Genomic DNA, 18748 nt, shown 5'->3' with positions numbered 1-18748 from the left:
TTTTTTATCCCGGATAATGGAATATCCCGCTTATTAGAATAACTTTTCCTGGCAAATTGCCTACTCCATTAAGCGGGCTCGACTGTATCAAACAGCTAGTCTCGTAGTTTTTTTCAAGGAGACTTAAACCTAGAGATCTTTCTCATTTTACCGTAAAACAAGAAGTTCCGTCTAGAACTAGACGAGCCTACTTTCCCGTATACCCATACTACTTTCTAGTACCTGATCAATATTCTCAAAAATAGCTAAAATCGCAAATTTTTTCAAACATATTTTTTTTAATATTTTAAGCTGATTTCTAGGAATAAAATATTCCTTACTTTTCTTCAAAAAAACGAACAAATAAAATAGCAGCACCTTTTAAACAAAGCAGCTAATACACTTCTTTCCATTAAAAAAATTTTTTAACAGCTTTTAAAACGAAAAAATAATAATAAGTTCATTAAAATAAATACATCATATAAAAAAAATCGTTTCTTTTTCCCCTGTTGTCGAAAATAATTTTTTAAACGAATTAATGCACTTACCAAAATAAAAAAAAAACAATAAAATGTCAACTTAAAGAAATAATTTTCATTGTCAAAAAAAAAAAAAAAAAAGAAAAATCGTCTGCGCATATTTTTCGAGTTTATTCACCGAAAACCAAATACCTAAATTAAAACTTTAGCGTGAAAATAAAAACAAATCATATCAACAATAATTATTTCACAGTTAAAACCACAGCAGCGGAGTCGGAGTCGGAGTCAATCTCATTTTGGGATAAAAGAGTCGGAGTCGAATATCCAAGAATCGGAGTCAGTCATTTGTCCTCCGTGTATAAATGTTTGCCAAAGCTACGAAGTCAGAGTCGAAGTCGGGGAGTCGGAGTCCGATTAATTGTCGGGAACAGGAGTCAGAGTCGGTGTCAGGTCCCCCTAAATTCTCGGAGTCGGAGTCGGGAGTAGGTCGTCAAGAGCTATTTCCAACAAAGTTTGTTTGAAGTAAATCCGCCTTCAAGTACGGAATCTACATTGACTTTCAGTTTCCCCGTAGGCGCTAATGTTAAGGGATTTGAACTGTTCAAAATTGAACGGAAAATTGTTCAAATCAAAAAGATATCTTATATACAAGTTTTTTTACCAAAAGCTTTTTCCTAAAAAGCTTGTTTGAAGCAAATTCGCCTCACAGTTCGGAATTGCTTTGAATTTCCCCGTAGGCGCTAATGTTAAGTTTTTTTGAACTGTTCAAAATTGAACAAAAAATAGTTCAAATCAAAAAGTGAAATATGGGAATGAGGTGTCCTCGCCGAGATCTTTCGAACAAAAAAAAGTTTGTTCGAATCGGACTATTCATTCAAAAGTTATTAGGGGGGGACAGACAGACAGACCGACAGACAGACCGACAGACAGACAGACCGACAGACAGACAGACCGACAGACAGACAGACAGACCGACAGACATTTTTCCCCATCTCAATACCCTACTTTCCAATTTTTAATTTTTCAATATTTATTTAATTATTTTATTTATTTTTGACTTTTTTTTGTTTTTTCACGATATTTTTAAGATGCATTAAGCCTTCTTTCATGCTTTTTTCTTTTTCTGACTTTTACTGGGAAAGTAGGCTAAAAAAGGTTCATTTAGTTAATCTGAAAGTTCCCTGAAAGGTATTTTAAAGATCATTCTTTAATTGACTTCTGATTTAGCAGTTTGAGATACATGTACCCTAATGTCAGAAAAAATTCAGCCAAACTTTGAGCCTCTTTGTGCCACAAATATCTTATTTTCAAAAAAATTTTAAGTTGATTGAAGCACAGGATGATTACTGTGTTTATTTTTTGGTTAATTTGTTTTGTATTAATTTTTTAGAGATCATTTTAGTTCGTAGCAATATTTGTAATTCTGCAGTTTGCAATTGTGAATTTCTTTCTTGTTAAAAACTACGGAGCAGCATCAAACTTAAAAAAAAATCTCGCGAGCGTGGTTTTTTTTTTTTTTTTTGCTTGTTACTTATTACCTATTACCCAAGGGGTTCGCCAACTTCTTTTGGAGTTTGGAAGGGGTTCGCAAGGGGGAAAAGGTTGGGAACCGCTGGTTTTAAAGATACTTGCAATACATTCGTTTCATCACTGCTGTCGGATAATATGATAGTTGAAATATTTATATCATATCGAACATATAGCGAGATAAAGAAGTATTGTGGGGGGAACCGGTAAATGCTCTTTAAAAATTCATTCTGTAACTTAAATTACAAGTCTTGTCAAAAATTATCTTCAGTAAAATAAAAAATAAAAATACCGTAGAACGAGATGTTTTTAACCAGAGGATTCTACATTATTATATCATTTCTAAATGTGCAATTTGTCATGACTTGGAAAGGACATTTCGTTAACTGGCGTTTTAGTAATAAAATCATCAATAGCAAATGAACTGTTAATCTCGTTTAAGGACTTAAGAAACAATTGCATAAAATAGACATTTACAATTTCCTTCACCAGCTAGTTATATCAAAAGATAAGATTAAAACTGGAGAACAGAGGGAAGGAAATTTCGTGTAGGCGAAAAGTAGGGGACACCCTCAATAGTTTAAATGATCGTTAATACCTGAGTTAACAATGAGAACATTTGAACAATAATAAAGAAAACGGCAAATACCTACAAAAATGAACAAATATTTAAATCATTGAAAATTTCAATCAACGTTTTCAAGGAGATTTCAACATGAGTTACAAGAGACTGGCTTGTCCAAGAAATATCAATCCTTCAGATTTTTTTTCTGAATTTGATCCCAGTAAGTTTTATTTAGTTTTATTAATTTTATTTTCTGCTGTGTCTGTTTTTATACTTTGTATCGACTGCTTCTATCACATTCAATTTCGTACATTCTCACTTTGATTTCTTTGTGCGACAGTGAGGAAAAAAACTTTTAGTTTCAGAATTGTCAGTTGTTCTTAACACTAACCGAGAAACTACAATTCAAACTATATTACTTCCAACTTCCAGAACAGGTGAATGGCGTCACTTATTGTCGACTGAGGATAAACTTTTTTTTTTCTTTTTTGCTCCTGGATGAACATTGTGTCCCTACTCTGCTATTTCCTCTTGGCAAATTCTTTTGTCAGATGCTTAAGCTTATCTCGCCGACTTGGAATCGATCCGAAGGCATGGGAACGAGACAAGCTATTCCTTTCAAGAATGTGATTTCTGTAACCCCTTTAGTGTCGTTTTCGGCTTGCTCCCTGATTTGATGCCTTCCTTGAAATTTCAAGGCTGTCGCCTGGGTGGATATCTTATCTGGAAAAAAACATTTCAAACCGTCTCTTTTTCTCTGAAGTGAAAGTCTCTTTTTTTTCGATATTCGGTTTACTTCCATGGCACTTTTAACATGTTTTATGTTGCTGGTCATGATGAGTGGTAAAGCTGTATTAATAAGTTCTTGTTTATGATATTTAAAAAGGAAAAAAAAATAGTTTCTTAGTGGAAATAATAACTATCAAAGGTATTGTCCAAAAATATCTTAAATTGTTCACTAAGATCTTCATCTTTATGCTAAAGTAGTTTCCTATACTATTACGAGTAGATTCCTACGCGTAGATTAGTGCTTATCTCTACATAGTATAAAATGAAGTCTCCAAAAAGCGTCTGTTTGCGTAATCGCGAAAAACTCGAGAACTACCCGGCTGATTTCGCTGAAATTTTCACATTATCTTTCTTTTAGCACCGGAAAGGTTTTCAGACCGAAAGAAAAATATTCGATTAGTAGTTCTTTTTTTATTCCAATTTAGGCCCAATTTTCACTTAAGTTCCGAAATATGGGGCTGAAAAAATACGTGCATATATTAATATTATATATTGTTGGAAAGGGTAAAATATTCCGCGCTCTACGCAGTTTGTTTCAATGCTCTCACTTAATTACGACGGAAGTTATTTGCGTTTTTAGCTCGAATTTTTTTAGGCTTAGCTGAAATTTAGGCACTACTTTCTTCATTAAATACATCAATACAAAGTGAAAGAATAGGGTTGTTTCCTTCAGTCAAAAGTACTACTTTTAGTCACTGAAATTGATAGAATGAGTAAAAAAAAAAATAACGTGGACCCAGAAAATACTTTCATTTTCCCAACAGTTATTTTTCAATTAATTTTTTAAAAATGTCCGATTTTAAAAACAAGGCGCGGTCTTTATGACGTCAAAAATGATGTCCTTTGGCACATTTTTCACTGCGTTTCCATGTTATGATAATCAAGAAGCTAATTAAAATTGTTCTCTACGCTTGCTATCAACCATATCGTTACCAATACACGCGAGTAAAGATGCGAATTAAATATTTTGAGCAGTGAATGGCAACGCTGAATGGCATTTCATCATTTGTGATGTCACACGACAGAAGTGTAAACAATGAAAGCGCACCGATTTAAGTAATTTTTAAAAAATATTAAACTTAAACAAATTAATTAAAAAATGGTCAGATCCTATGTTTTTATGCATGCTCTTTCAGGAAAAAATAATTTTAAAATTTTGAAAACGACCCCATTGTCTCACAGTCTTTTTTTTTTTGACACTATTGGAAAAAGCGACATTTTTTACTCTAGATCTTTCTCGACCCATGATCGAAAAACTAAGCTTATATCTCCAAAGGAAACTAAGTTACAAGCCTTTTTAAAGCAAGTTCAAAAATTCTCATGTCCATTCAAATTGTGAACCATTTTCTTTCGCATTTTAATTCCTTAAACTTATTTTATTTTGTGTTTCCATGGTTACCCTTTTTAAATCCATTTTTCTGGAGTTAATTTCTTAAAAGTATTTTAATATCTATCGTCATTGTTTGGGAGGGAAATTTTGCATGATGTTTTTTTTAATTATTATTTAAGCCTGATTGTTGAATGTACGTCACTTGTCTCAATTTTTATTTTCAAGGTAGACCGGACAAAGCCGGGCAACGAAGCTAGTGATATTTAAAAAGGGGGAAAATACAGTTTCTTAGTTGTAAATAGTAACTATCAAAGATCTTAATGTTGGCCAAAAGAATCTTAAATTTTTCACTAAAATTTTCATCGTTATGCTAAAATAGTTTTCTATATACTATTAGATTCGTATCATTGAATTAATTTTTCTTGTGACTTGAAAACCATGCCATAAGAAAGATATGCAAATGGAGGATATTTACCAACTTTATAATCCAAAGAAACAATTTCAAAGACGGCAGTGCAAAATAATAGTTCCTACTTTAAAGAAGAAATAAATAAATAACAAGATGTTGCTCCCAGAACTAAACGAGCCTGCTTTCCAGTACATCAACATCAACTTTTTAGTATGTAATCAATATTCTCTTAATTAGCTAAGACTGCAAATTATGTCAAACGTACCTTTTAAGCATTTTAAGCTGATTTTTAGAAACAAGATATATCTCACTCATCTGGTGAAGTAGATACGTAAAAATTAATAAACGAACAAATAAAGTAATACAGTAAAACCTGTAAAGTTGACCACCCTTGTAAGTTGACCACCTGTCTAAGTTGACCGCTATTTTCAGGCACGGAATTGTATCTTATCATATAATTCAACCTCTATACGTTGATCACCTGCTAAAGTTGACCACTAAAGTAGTGCACCGCAAGTGGTCAACTTACACAGGTTTCACTGTAGCACCTTAACAATGTAGCTAATATATTTCTTTCCATCAAATAATTCTTTAAGCGCTTTCAAAAAGAAAGGAAAATTAAAAATTAAAAGCTTATTAAAAAAAATAATAAGTTTATTTTAAAGAAATCGTTTGTTAAGCTCTTTTTTCCGCGTAAAAATAAAGCTGCTTGGATTTTATTTTTCCCTCATTGATAAAAATTCTAAAAAATAATAGTAAAGACATTTTAGAAAATAAAAATAAATAAAAAATGTTTCCTTAAATAATTTTCATGATAAAAAAAAGTAAATAAGTAAATAAAAATTCTTCTGCATAGCTCTTTCTGCTAGAACATAAAGAACTCCTAATTTTCTTCTATTTCCTGTAAGAGTATAGCATCTTAAATAAAATACGTATTTTGCTTTAAAAAATCTCTTAACTGTTGGTGATATTGAAAATTTTAATAGATTGAATTCTACAGTTTTATTGCAATTTTTTCTTCAACTGTAAATAATTTGACACTACTGTCTGTCCAGACCTATAAACCAGAATCTTATAATATACAATATTATAAACAAGAATATCAACCATTCTTACAAATTTGAAGTTTCTTTTGCATAAAAAATAAATTAAATGCCTTGTTAAATCCAGTTATCACTTGCATTTATTTGTGATTAGCAAGCAAACTTCTATATTTCAGTTGAATTACTGATTTGAAAAGATAAGTAAAGTAAAATAAAACTAATATTCTGAAAATCTTTTATGCTGCCACAGTCGCGTTTTGATGATAGTAATTTATTTTAAAATATTTTACGCATTGTGTAGGCAAAATAGTTTATTCTAAAATTGGATTGAAGTTTGAACAAAAAGGTTTTTTTTTTTTTTGCTGAAGTAAAGAGAAATTAAATTTAACATTCATTCGCAGTATTAAATGTGAATCAATCATTTTCTCTTTTAAAAGCAATGCATCTGCCTTTCATCGAGGAAAATAGTTTTGATTAATGAAACCTAAATTCCATTTCAAATATTTCTGAATGAGTTTAGGATTTATTTTTATGGAAATTAATACGTAAGGTTCAAAAGATGAATCCGTCTATTATTTATCAAAATATCAAATTTGACTATTTGCGGATGTGGCTTGTAATCAGAGATACGCTTTGCAATGTTACGATTAATACATTAATTTAAATAATGTAGCAATTACTTATAAATTTGTTTCGTGTAAAAGGGAAAAACATTTTTAATAATGTTTGAAACATATCTCTTTTCAATTATATTTATTACTAGTGGCACTCGCACGGCTTTGCCCGTAGAAGAAAATTATGAAGTCTTTTGGTTCGCCTGTATATTTACAAATAATGTATGGTGAATTTCTCACCAATTGGTTTGCCCATGTTACGGTTCCACGTTATGATAACTTAGTAATTTACTCGTCCATCTTATGATAATTTTTCTCGGGAAAATGTTCTTAAAATTGGAATAGAAAAAGAACAAAATCGAATATTCAAAAATCGCTTCGATGTGCACACCCCCATGCTACGAACTAACGCTGTACCAAATTTCATTAAAATCAGCCGAACGGTTTAGGCGCTGTATGCGTGACAGAGATCCAGACATCCTGACAGAGAGACTTTGAGCTTTATTATTAGTAAAGATAGAGAATGAAAAACGTTTACTTTCCCTGAAATTTCTTTTTAAAATGCGTACGCAATTTTGAGAGAAAATCAGTTTAGCAATTGGAAAAATAACATGATATGCAGTAGATAACATGAGTAGGGCCCTATCGCAATTCGTAGTTGCGAAAAATGCAATTTTAATTCAAGAAGTCAAAATTGAAACGAATGGCTTATGATTGGATGGTGCAGGTTATGTGCTGGATGGTTTTTCTTCTTATTATTAATGTTTAGAATCTTATCTATAATTAAAAACTGAGCGTATGCACCTATGTATCTATGTCCAAGTTTCTTCTCCTGAATGACAGTAAACTGACCATCGAACCAAGTATCGATGGCTTCGTAATCTTCCCGTCTTTATGTTTGGCTATTCAACATAATCCTCCGATAATAATTAGCCGATATATCAAAAAAAAAAAAAAAAAAAAAAAAACTATTTATTATGACACTTAGATTTCGACATAAAATTCCTACTTTTCGAAGGCTTTCCTCCATTCAAATTATCATACAGTGCTTCATCTCAACTTTCCGCCACAATGCTTTAATTAAAATTTAAAGCGTGAAGAAAATTATTGAGGCGAAAGATCTGTTGCCATTTTTTCCCCAATATGAACAAGTAAAATTCTTGCTTTGTTTTAAAGGCTTTTCCTGTAATCGGGGGATTTAAAATGTTTACTTTTTGTTATTTTTCCGCAATCTGTCGGAAAATTTTAATGATTTTTTTTGTTTAAGCCTGAGTGTTGAACACGCGTCACTTGACATAACTTTTATTTTCGAGATGGACCGTGCAAAGCCGGGTGACGCAGCTAGTATAAAAATATAAACTGACTTATGACTATGGGTTTCTTGTCTCAACAAATGAAATGGAATAGAGTAGAATTTTGCAACCGCCTTGTATTATGACTGGTGGTTTTCCATATTAGGTAATGCGAGGCACATCCAGAAAAAGAGAAATGGTCAATAGGATGCGGTAGTAAAGGTACATAGTTATTATTGCCAATTTGCATTCGTCATATATTTACGTCATATATTTATGAGTTTCACAATTCCAGCTGTTTTTGACGAGCAGTTTAGACTTTTCCATGTGACCCCTAAATACTGTACTCTGGGTTAAGTGGAAGCAAGTATGTATTTCCGTCTCCGAATTTTTTTGAAAGATGAACTTGTTGCTTACACTGTTAAAAAAGAGCCTGAAAATACACCGAAAAAGTCACTGATATCCATGTTGACAGTAAGTTTTACCGTAAAATCCTATTTTACTGTAAAATTTTACGGTAGAAAGTTACGAGAGTTAGAAAAAGCAACATCCGAGCAGCAGGTCCAATGTCGGGACATTCATTGGTAGGCGGTGTTGCTGACCACCCTACCAGTCGGGACACATCGGTGAGAGGAAATACGGTGTTATCTGCTTCGCACTTTACGTCACGTGTTGTATCAATTGGCGCTGCAATCGTTTATTTTCTTCTGTAGAATTTACTCTATTTTTTCATCCTGTAAACACCCTGTATCCTCGTTTTTATCCTCCATTTTACAGTAATATTTATCATCAAATTTTCCTGAATTTTCAACAGTTCATGTAATCATTTGTGTGTTTTTATATAGCACTGAGTGTGAATTTCTCATTAACTCAGCGCGTTATTTACTCTTTTGTATGATTTTTCTCTCTTTCTAAATGATTTTGGATTACATTTTCAGGATTCATATTTGCGGGCCACAGATTGATTATTGTTGGTGTAGAATTCAAACTTCTAAGCTGATTGTGTACAGTGCGATAATCTACCTACATCAACCTCATGGCAAAATAAATGGGGTGTTTCCATTTACCACTAATCCCTTGGGTAATAGGGAAAATGTAGTTTCAAAAATTAAAGTTTTATAATTTGTAGATTCAAAAGCCACAGTCTAGTGTTTACGTTTATCAGCAATGCGAGCATCGATTACATATATTTTGGTTGGTCTATTTCAGTTCTTTTATAAAGTAAGTACTGATGGAAATACTAGAAAATAAATTCTTAGTTTGTGTTATCCAGTTTTCCATGCATAAAAATAAGAAACAATACACATACTGAACTTTCCACGCAATCAATTTACTGCATTAAGCCTCTTTAGCTGACATGGGGGAAAAGCCGATATGCCGTGAGATTGACTATCATGTCGGAAAATTCGAATTTTGAGGCATGGCAGATAATTTGGGGCTCATTTCAAAAAAAAAAAAAAAAAAAACATTTAAATTAAAAAAATAAATAATAATTAAATTAAAAAAAATCTTTTATATATTTTTTCAGATTTACGTAAATTATTTATAATTAATATCATGATTTTTTTACGCCAAGATCATCATCATCATCATCATTATTATATTCCAAAACTGCTACTATAGATTTATGGTAACCAAAATAGAAAATAAAAAACTTTGATTCGAATCTGTTTAAATATCATTTAAAGACAGCATCAACTGCACTTTTATATACCTCGTTAAGCTAAGATTGCAATCATCGAACATCGCTAAATTAAATTTTCCAATTAAAATCCTATCCGCGAATTTTGGAGCACCTGACTCTGATTTTGACCCTGTACCTGAAAATTAGTTAGACTCCGACTCCCCGACTTCGACTCTGACTTCGTAGCTTTGGCAAAAATTTATGCACGGAGGAAAAACACGGCTCCGACTCCGACTCCGCAAATATTTGCAGAGTTACGGACTTTAAGGGAAATGCCTGGTTCTAACTCCGAGTCTTTGAATTAAATACCTTTGGCTGCCGAATCTAACTCTTTTGTCCCAAAATGAGATTGACTCCAACTTCGACTCCGCAGCCATGGTTTTGACTGTGATTAAAATTATTGTTAATATGATTTTTTTTTTTTATTTTCACCTTAAAGTTCTAATTTATGTATTCAGTTTTTGTTGGAGAAATTCGGAGTCTTTTAAGTTTCTACTTAAAAATGCGCATACGATTTTGTTTTCGACAGTGAAAATTATTTGTTTAAGTTTACATTTTATTGTTTTATTTATTTTTGAAGTTACGTTAACTCATTTTTAAAATTATTTTTTACATCAGGGGAAAAACAAACATTTTTTTTTGACATGATGTATTATTTTAATGAGCTTATTAAATTTATTATTTTTTTCTTTTTGGAAGTGGTTAAAGATTTTTCTTTATCTTTACTAATAATAAAGTTAAAAGTCTCTCTGTTTGGATATCTGGGTGTCTCTCTGTCTGTGTAGCGCATAGACCGTTCGGCCGATTTTCATGAAATTTGGAACAATGTTAGTTTGTAGCATGGGGGTGTGCATCTCGAAGCGATTTTTCAAAAATTCGATTTTGTTCTTTTTTTATTCCAATTTTAAGAAAATTTTACCGAGCAAATTATTACAACGTGAAAGAGCAAATTACGAAACTATCATAACGTGGAACTGTAACATTGGCGAGCAAATAAACATAGCAAATTGGTGTGAAATTCGTCATCCATTATTTGTAAATATACAGGCGAACCAAACGACCTTTTAATTTTCAACTACGGACAAAGCCGTGCAGGTACTACTCACTAGTAATGGAATAAAATGTATTTGCTACTTTGCTTAAAACGTGCTGCTACTTCATTTGTTCGTTTATTTATTTTTTACGCATCTAATTCTTTAGATAAGCATGGCATATTTTATTTCTAGAAATCGGCTTAAAATATTTTAAAAAAATTATGGTATAAATAATTTGAGATTTAGCTAATTTTGAGAATTTTGATTAGATACCAGAAAGGCGATTGGTATACGAGAAAGTAAGCTCGTTTAAGTGCTCTCAAAATAAGATTTGGTAATCTCAGAAAAATACTTACTGATTTCATGGAATCACACAAAACGTTGCTGCAAACTCCCAACCAAAACTGACTTACCAAAACTGATTTCAATTTCTGGAACCATTTCAGAAATAAATTCAAAAAACTATGGCAAATATATCGAGCGCAACAACTACGATAAAACGATTATATCATGCGTTTAGGCAAGCATTAAATAAACATTTAAATATCAGAACAATGTAAATTATATCAAACATTGTTTTGGAGTTTCAAAAGCATTTACTCAAATCCGACCATTTTACCGTAAAACTACGATGCTGTAGAATAAATAGTTTAAACAAATGATTCTCTGACTAACCAATTGTTCTGCTCTATTAAAATCAAAAGCGCGTATAATGGAACTCATATTCGAGAGTAGTTTTGCTTACTTGAATTTTAACTCCGATCCTATTTGAAATTCCTGGTTCTGTATGATTAATTGCTGTTTGTACGATATTGATTGCGGAGCTGTACATTAATCAAATGAACAATTGAATTTTGAGAAAAACGGTCCTAAGCTACGATATTAATGTGGAAGCATTCTCTGCAAAGCAAACATGAATAACATTTAATAACTTTCCAAATTTTTCAATAACTGATAAGTAAAACAATTCAGAATTTAAACAAAGGTAGTGCTTGTTTTTTTTTTTTTTTTTAAGTTTTGCTTGAGTATTTCCAGATTAGTTTTTGAATAAGATGATGATTTTCCTGCTAAATTTTACATTACAAATTGATAGCAATCTATTTCTGATGTGACGCCTAAAAGTTTACTCAAGATTTTTTTCTGTCTTATATAAAGGGTCTGGGGAAAAAACATTTAAGTTTTTCTTTAAATATAAAACTAATCCACTGTTATTTTTTATTGCTGGTAAATCTTTCGGATTCTTATCATTATTATTATCATTTTTTTTCTAATTTTTTTTTTTTTTTTGCGAAGAATGCCAATACAGAGAAAGTTATTCAGTGATAGAAATTATTTTGTTCCAAATAAAGGACTAAAAGGACTATGCTCTGTTTACACCAGTGGGAGCTTGAAGGAAGATAATTAATTGTTAAAATTAACTGCTTTATTATTCTATCCATTTTGTTCTTAATTTGCTAATTTCAAAAACCAAACCATCCACTCTTGAGCAAAGGGAGAGTGAGTCCATGAAACGAAAATCTTCTACCGCACGCGATAGCTCATATATTTTAAAAAACTAGCTGCGACGCCCGGCTTTGCACGGTCCACGTCGAAAATAAAAGTTACGACAAGTGACGCGTGTTCAACACTTAGGCTTAAATGAAGAAAAAAAAAACCCCTGCAAATCACTACAATTTTGCGGCAGATTGCGGAAAGATAACCAAAAAGTAAACCTTTTAAATCCTCCGATTGCAGGAAAACCCTTTAAAACAAAGCAAAAATTTTACTTGTTCATATTCGAAAAAAAAATGGCAACAGATCTTTCGTCTCAATGATTTTCTTCACGCTATAAATTTCAATAAAAGCATTGTTGCGGAAAGTTAGGATAAAGCACTGAATAATAATTTAAATGGAGGAAAGCATTCGAAAAATAGGGATTTTATGCCGAAATCTAAGTGTCATAATTAATATATAGTTTTTAATTGATATCTCCGCTAATTATTATCGGAAGATTATGTTAAATAGCCAAACATAACGACGGGAAGATTACGAATCCATCCATACCTGGTTCGATGGTCAGTTCGCTTTCGTTCGGGAGAAGAAACTTGGACATAGGTACATAAATAGATACATACGCTAAATTTTTAATTATATAAGATAGTCAGTTTTAAACGAGATTCGCAAATTTTTGTTGCTTAAGGAATCACTAAAGTGTAAGGTAAAACACCAGTAATGGCCACTTCAAGTTTCTTATATACTTTGAAGAAAGAAATGAACAATAATAGTGTGATTTTTTGTTGGTTGGAAACTTTAACATTGAATCATAGAGTAAAGAAATTACATAGAGAGGCCCGCTATACTAAGAAATTGAAGCCGGAAGTTGCACCTCTGTATCCCAAGATCCTTAGCTTCTTGAGATACATCTTGATTCAAAACACTTCATTACTGAATCTCAATTGGTTGTTAATTTAAACTTAGATATAGTTGCAAGTTTATGAAGCACGTTTTGAAATTGCATTAAAACATGAATTGAAATGCACACCAATCCGCCAGCTACTTTATACGGTCCCTTTGCGAGATTGGTAAAACTATTCTCGCGAAGCGATCATGTTATCATAACCCCGCTCATCATTGCACCGCTGTATCCCGTAATTCCGGCTTCAATTTCATCTCCTTTTTACCATAGACGGTGGCCTCTCGATATATATTTCTTTACTCTATGAATTGAATCAATTTTATTCATCAGTTATTTGAATTTGAAGTAAACAGTGTAAATTCTTCGGATGGAAAAATGTCAGATGGACACAACTGAAATCTTCAGATTTTGGAGTAGCAACTATTTGATAAAATTTGAGGTTTGGGAAAAAGTGGATAAAAATTGAACAAATTGAAATTCTGGCATTTTTAGAAATCGGGGCGATTTAGGAAGAGTTGGGCTACAATACGCTCATTGAGTTTCAAGATGGGAAATTCATATTGTAGACCCACAGTTAAAAAATATAATTCACTGTGGTCACTACTAGTGCGTTTTAAACCTTGAAGCGGCCACTATACTGAAGCACTGGCCACTACTAGTGTGTTTAGCTTATGTGATTTCTTAAGCAAAAACATTTTTATTACCTTCCAAATTGATTATTTTTTAAGGAAATATTTATGAGCTGTCATGTTTGGGACAAAATGACAGCATTTCCGTGGAATGGCACAAATGAAGTTTTTTTACATTTAAAATTGAATTTCATCTTTTTGCGAAACATATTTTGTTCACAACAAATGTTGTATGAATATTTTGGCCAGTTATGTTTTGTTTAAGGTACAATTAATATCACAAAGTAGGCTTTGTATTAGACATCCTAGAGTTTGAAAGTATGTTTACCCTTATACAAGCTATCTTCCCAATGCATTTCTATGATGATACCTTCTAAGCTTCTCTGAGTTCAGGGAGATTTCGCTATTGTGTTTTCTTCTAAGAGAGCATTTAATGCCTTCGGAGAGCCTCTCATTTATTTTAGCCAGGAGATACCGGTTGAAGTCGAAAATACCTAACAGCTGTTAATCTTTATTTTTTCATTTTCTCTCAGGCCTCATACAAAAGAAAAACAAAGAATTACTTCTTCGGAGAAGAGATATCATATTTCTAGAATTATTCTTTGGAAATCGGAATCGATTGCGACGTCCTTTTATTTGGTAAATTTCTTCTATTAAACGTCTGTAAAATGAAAGGATGAAGTTACGTCTACGAATTAGAAACAATTACGAAAAGTTTTTAGAAAATTCTTTATAGTTTTAAAAGATACTCGCGAATAAAGTTCTTGTTTTTTTTTTTTAATTATTTTTTTTAATGAGAAGCAATTTTCAACTTTTTGATTACTTCAATATGCTGATATGATCTTTCAGTTATTAGATATCCGAAAATATGATGCATGTAGTTTTTATGTTATCCGACTGCGTTAAAATTGACATTTTCGATGAAATATTCGTAATTTTTCGAGCAATCACGATTGCTTATTGCTTTCATTTGACTGTTTTGAGGTCCTATGTTTTTATTTTCCCACCAGCAAGCACCCTCTGCAGCACCACCGTCTACCGGTTCCTCACGATGCTGTTCCTCTAGCGAAACCCATCTCCAGGTTGCGTCAAAATCCTACACTTACACGCATACATACACGCACGTACACACACACACAAGCACATACACACATGTATACACCTGCACACACACACACTCAAACACATACACACACACATACACATACTCAAACGCATACACACACGCATACATACAGACACTTACACATACACACACACCTACACACACCTACCCATACACTCATGCCTGCACACAGACACAAACACACATGTCTACACACACCTACACATGCCCCTACACACAAACACACATACCCCCCCCCTCACATAAACACACACGCCTACATACACACACACAGTCGTGATTGCGAAAAACATAATTTAAACTCAAGAGGTCAAAATTCAAATTAATTTTTCTTTTCTTTATGATTTTGTTTTGTAGTTTGATTCATTAGCTTTCTAAAACTGTCTTAGTTTTTAATCTACGTGAAATTCCAACTGGAGTTATAGCTGTATTGTTACAGAGTCGTACACTAAACTCCAGATCGGAAATTGCATTCAAGTGCGTTTTCTGAAGATTGATATTTTTTGAAGTAAGCTGTCTGCTGTAACAATATCTGCAAAAGTTATTCGAGTATTGATGTGAAATTTTCGGAGATAGTTCCCTGCAATATGCTTGATGTTTTCCTCTAAACGCTAAGCTGAATTTCATTACTACGTAAAATTTTCATGTGGATAAGTTATAGTTTTGAAACATATGTAGTTAAAAAAAAAGAGCATTTGAAAAAATTTTCAAGTTATTTTTCAAAAAACAAAGGTCTTCGAACGCAGTCAGATGCCTTAAGGATGAACGAGTTTTCACTCTTTGACTACTTTAATTAGATGATATGACATTTATGTTATTAGAAGTAAGGTTATAATTTTTAAAGATGAACGATTTTTGATTCTCTGAATACATTAATTTGATATGGCCTTTCGGTCGATGTAGTTTTTAACGATGAAGATTTTTTATTCTGTGATTACTTTAACTCGCTGATATGAACTTCCAGTTGCAGAATCTTTACAGTAAAACGCTTTTCAACTTCAGCTGCGAACAAAATTATTGATACCAGGGGTGTCAAAAATGAGTAGCAGATAGAATATATTCCTGTTTTCAGCTAAGAGGCAGTTCACTGATCTTTCTGGTACACTGGTGGTCAAGTCCTTAAAAAAGGAAGCGTCGCTTTAGAATGTGCAAACTCTAGATTTTTGAAACTAATTTTATACTGATTTGGAAGGGAATGCTTGGTAAGTAAATAATTTAAGTAAATAAAATAAGTAAGTAAGTAAGTAATTAAAACCGATTGGTTGCGTTGCAAAATAAAATCTCTGGATATTTTTCACTAAAATCATAAAATCATCCGCTTCAATGTTTAGTGCAAAAGTATTTAAATGCAGCAAATAATTTGAGACAAAATGTTCGACCTAAATCTGTTCCTCAGAGACAAACTTTAGTCCGAAAATGGAGATTTCCAAGTTTTTACTGCATTGTATGTCGAATCGTACTCCACATTGAGCCATAACAACGCCAATTCGAAAAACAAAAGTTCTTTTTTTGCAGTAGACGATTTTTATAGCGTTCTTTAAGATATTGTTCCTTGAAATAATTATTGAGAGATCAATTTTAGTATTTATTACAAGAAATTTTCATTTTATCATTTTTTAGATTATTACTGTCTATTACAATAATAGCAATTAGAAAAAAAATGAATTACAGTTCTTATTTACATGATGTTTGAATTTCTTCCCCGATCTTGGGAATTTCGTGAGTTCAGTCTTGGGTTTTGCGAAAACTCCAAATGGCAGCCCTGGTAGCAACACGTCGGATCACTACTTTCTTACGGAGTTAAATCTCCAAAACGCTCACCATTTTTAACTTTGTTTCTGTCACTCATCATTCTTAAAACGGTTAAGCCAGTCAAACGTCCTTTTCTTTTGAACGAAGGATTACCCAAAATCATCTTCATCGGGCGGTAAGGGCTCAGTTTCCGTTTAATTGACAAGTTGAAAATAAATATATTTGTCTGACGTCGCATCATCTCGGCTTCATGGTTCGAGGAACGTACACAGACCATTTCATCACCAACAGTAATTTCCGCCTGGCTACTCACACTTATTACGACACACGCACCTGCCTTGATTAATTCTAAAATGTATCTTAAATGTCAATCAAGCTAATGATTAACGCAGTGCTGAGAGTGAACAAAAGTTGAAGTAACGCTTATCAAAAATATCAAATTATTTATCTTTAGGTAAATTTCTCCGTGAAAACTTATCAGGAAAATATTTAGTGGGTTATTTATTTCATTTCTGACCCCCTGATACCGTCCTTGAGGCATTAACGTTTAATATTAACCCTCTTCCATATTTTCAATTAACTTGGTTAAATGGTATTCAGGAGTCTGTTAGTTACAACCAAAATTGTACTTTTCTCCGCACCCCCCCCCCTTAGCTGTGAGCCTTAGGTTCCACCGCCCGGGGGGTCTATGGCTAACTACCAGCTCCTGCTAACAGAGTCGTAGCGAGAAATTTTTATTATAGTATATATTTTTTTACACCTACGCAGATCGATAGACTGGTAGATATCTATAAATTGATATTAATAGATAGATGAATAAATATTCGTGAACGAAAACAAATTAATAGATATAAATATAGATATAAATAGATAATTAGGAACATAGATAAATAGATATAATAATAAATTTATGGATAAATAAAAATAGATAGATGGACAAAGCGATAGATATATCAATAAATAGACGTATAAATAGAAAGAAGAATATATAAAAATGATAGAGAAAGAGTTACACAGGGAGATTGTAATTTTAAAGTTCCGATATCAAAACGCTCCAATTTAAAAACAGTAACTTGATATTTCACCAGATCAGTCATGATGCCACAGGATTTTTTTTTTTTTTTTGGTGAAGGAAAAAGAAATAGCTCTAAAAAAAAAGCCGATAGATAGAGTTGTCAGGGTAATTTCAAACAGCGTTTCTCAATCTTCTTTGACTCACAAACCGTAAAAAAATGTAAAAAAAAAATAAAAAAATCCGTGGATCGGTGAGAGTTTTTTCTTTTTGTTTGCCCTTTTCAACATAGTAAAAAAAAAAATCTGCTTGGAATTAAATAAATGTGCAATTAAGTTGATTGCACGATTTTTTATTATTTTTTGATTTACCCCCAATAAAATTTTCAAGTAAAGATTCGTGATGTGTTAATTCTATGTAAGAGTAAAACCACCAAACATATGTAAAGTGATTAATACATTAACGGATAAAGCACCGTATAAAATGGTATTATTAACAATATTATTCGAATAAGGAAAGTTTTTTTAAGCGGATAAGTGAAAATTTTCGAGGACCAGTCAATGTTTCCAGACGGTTGAGAATTGCTGATTTAAAGGGAAAAGCGGTCATGCAACTGAAGGGATTCGTAAAACAGGGAAATGTTGTATACCAATTAAATAATGTCGATTGTAAGTGCTTACAAACAATTTATTAAAGTTTCCAACGAAATAAATGATAGTGTCAGTGTGATCTTTACTAATAATAAAGCTGAAACTCTGTCTCTGGATTAGTGGTTGTCTGTTACGCGCATTGCGCCTTGACCGTTCGACTGATTTCCATGAAATTTGGCACAAAATTTGTTCGTAGCATAGGAGTGAGCACTTCGGAGCGATTTTTCGGAAATTCAATTTTGTTCTTTTTTTACTCCAATTTTAAGAATATTTTACCGAGCAAATTATCATAGCGTGGACGGACAAATTACCACAACATGGGCTTGCAAATTACTATAACGTGGACGAGTAAACTACCATATCCGACCATGGGCCAGCAAATGAACACAGCAAATTGGCGAGAAATTCATCATCCATTATTTGTAAATATGCAGGCGAA

This window comes from Uloborus diversus, chromosome 2 (assembly GCF_026930045.1).
Source record: "Uloborus diversus isolate 005 chromosome 2, Udiv.v.3.1, whole genome shotgun sequence".
Lineage (NCBI taxonomy): Eukaryota > Metazoa > Arthropoda > Arachnida > Araneae > Uloboridae > Uloborus > Uloborus diversus.
The sequence above is the reverse complement of the archived record's forward strand: the minus strand, read 5'-3'. Positions refer to the sequence as shown.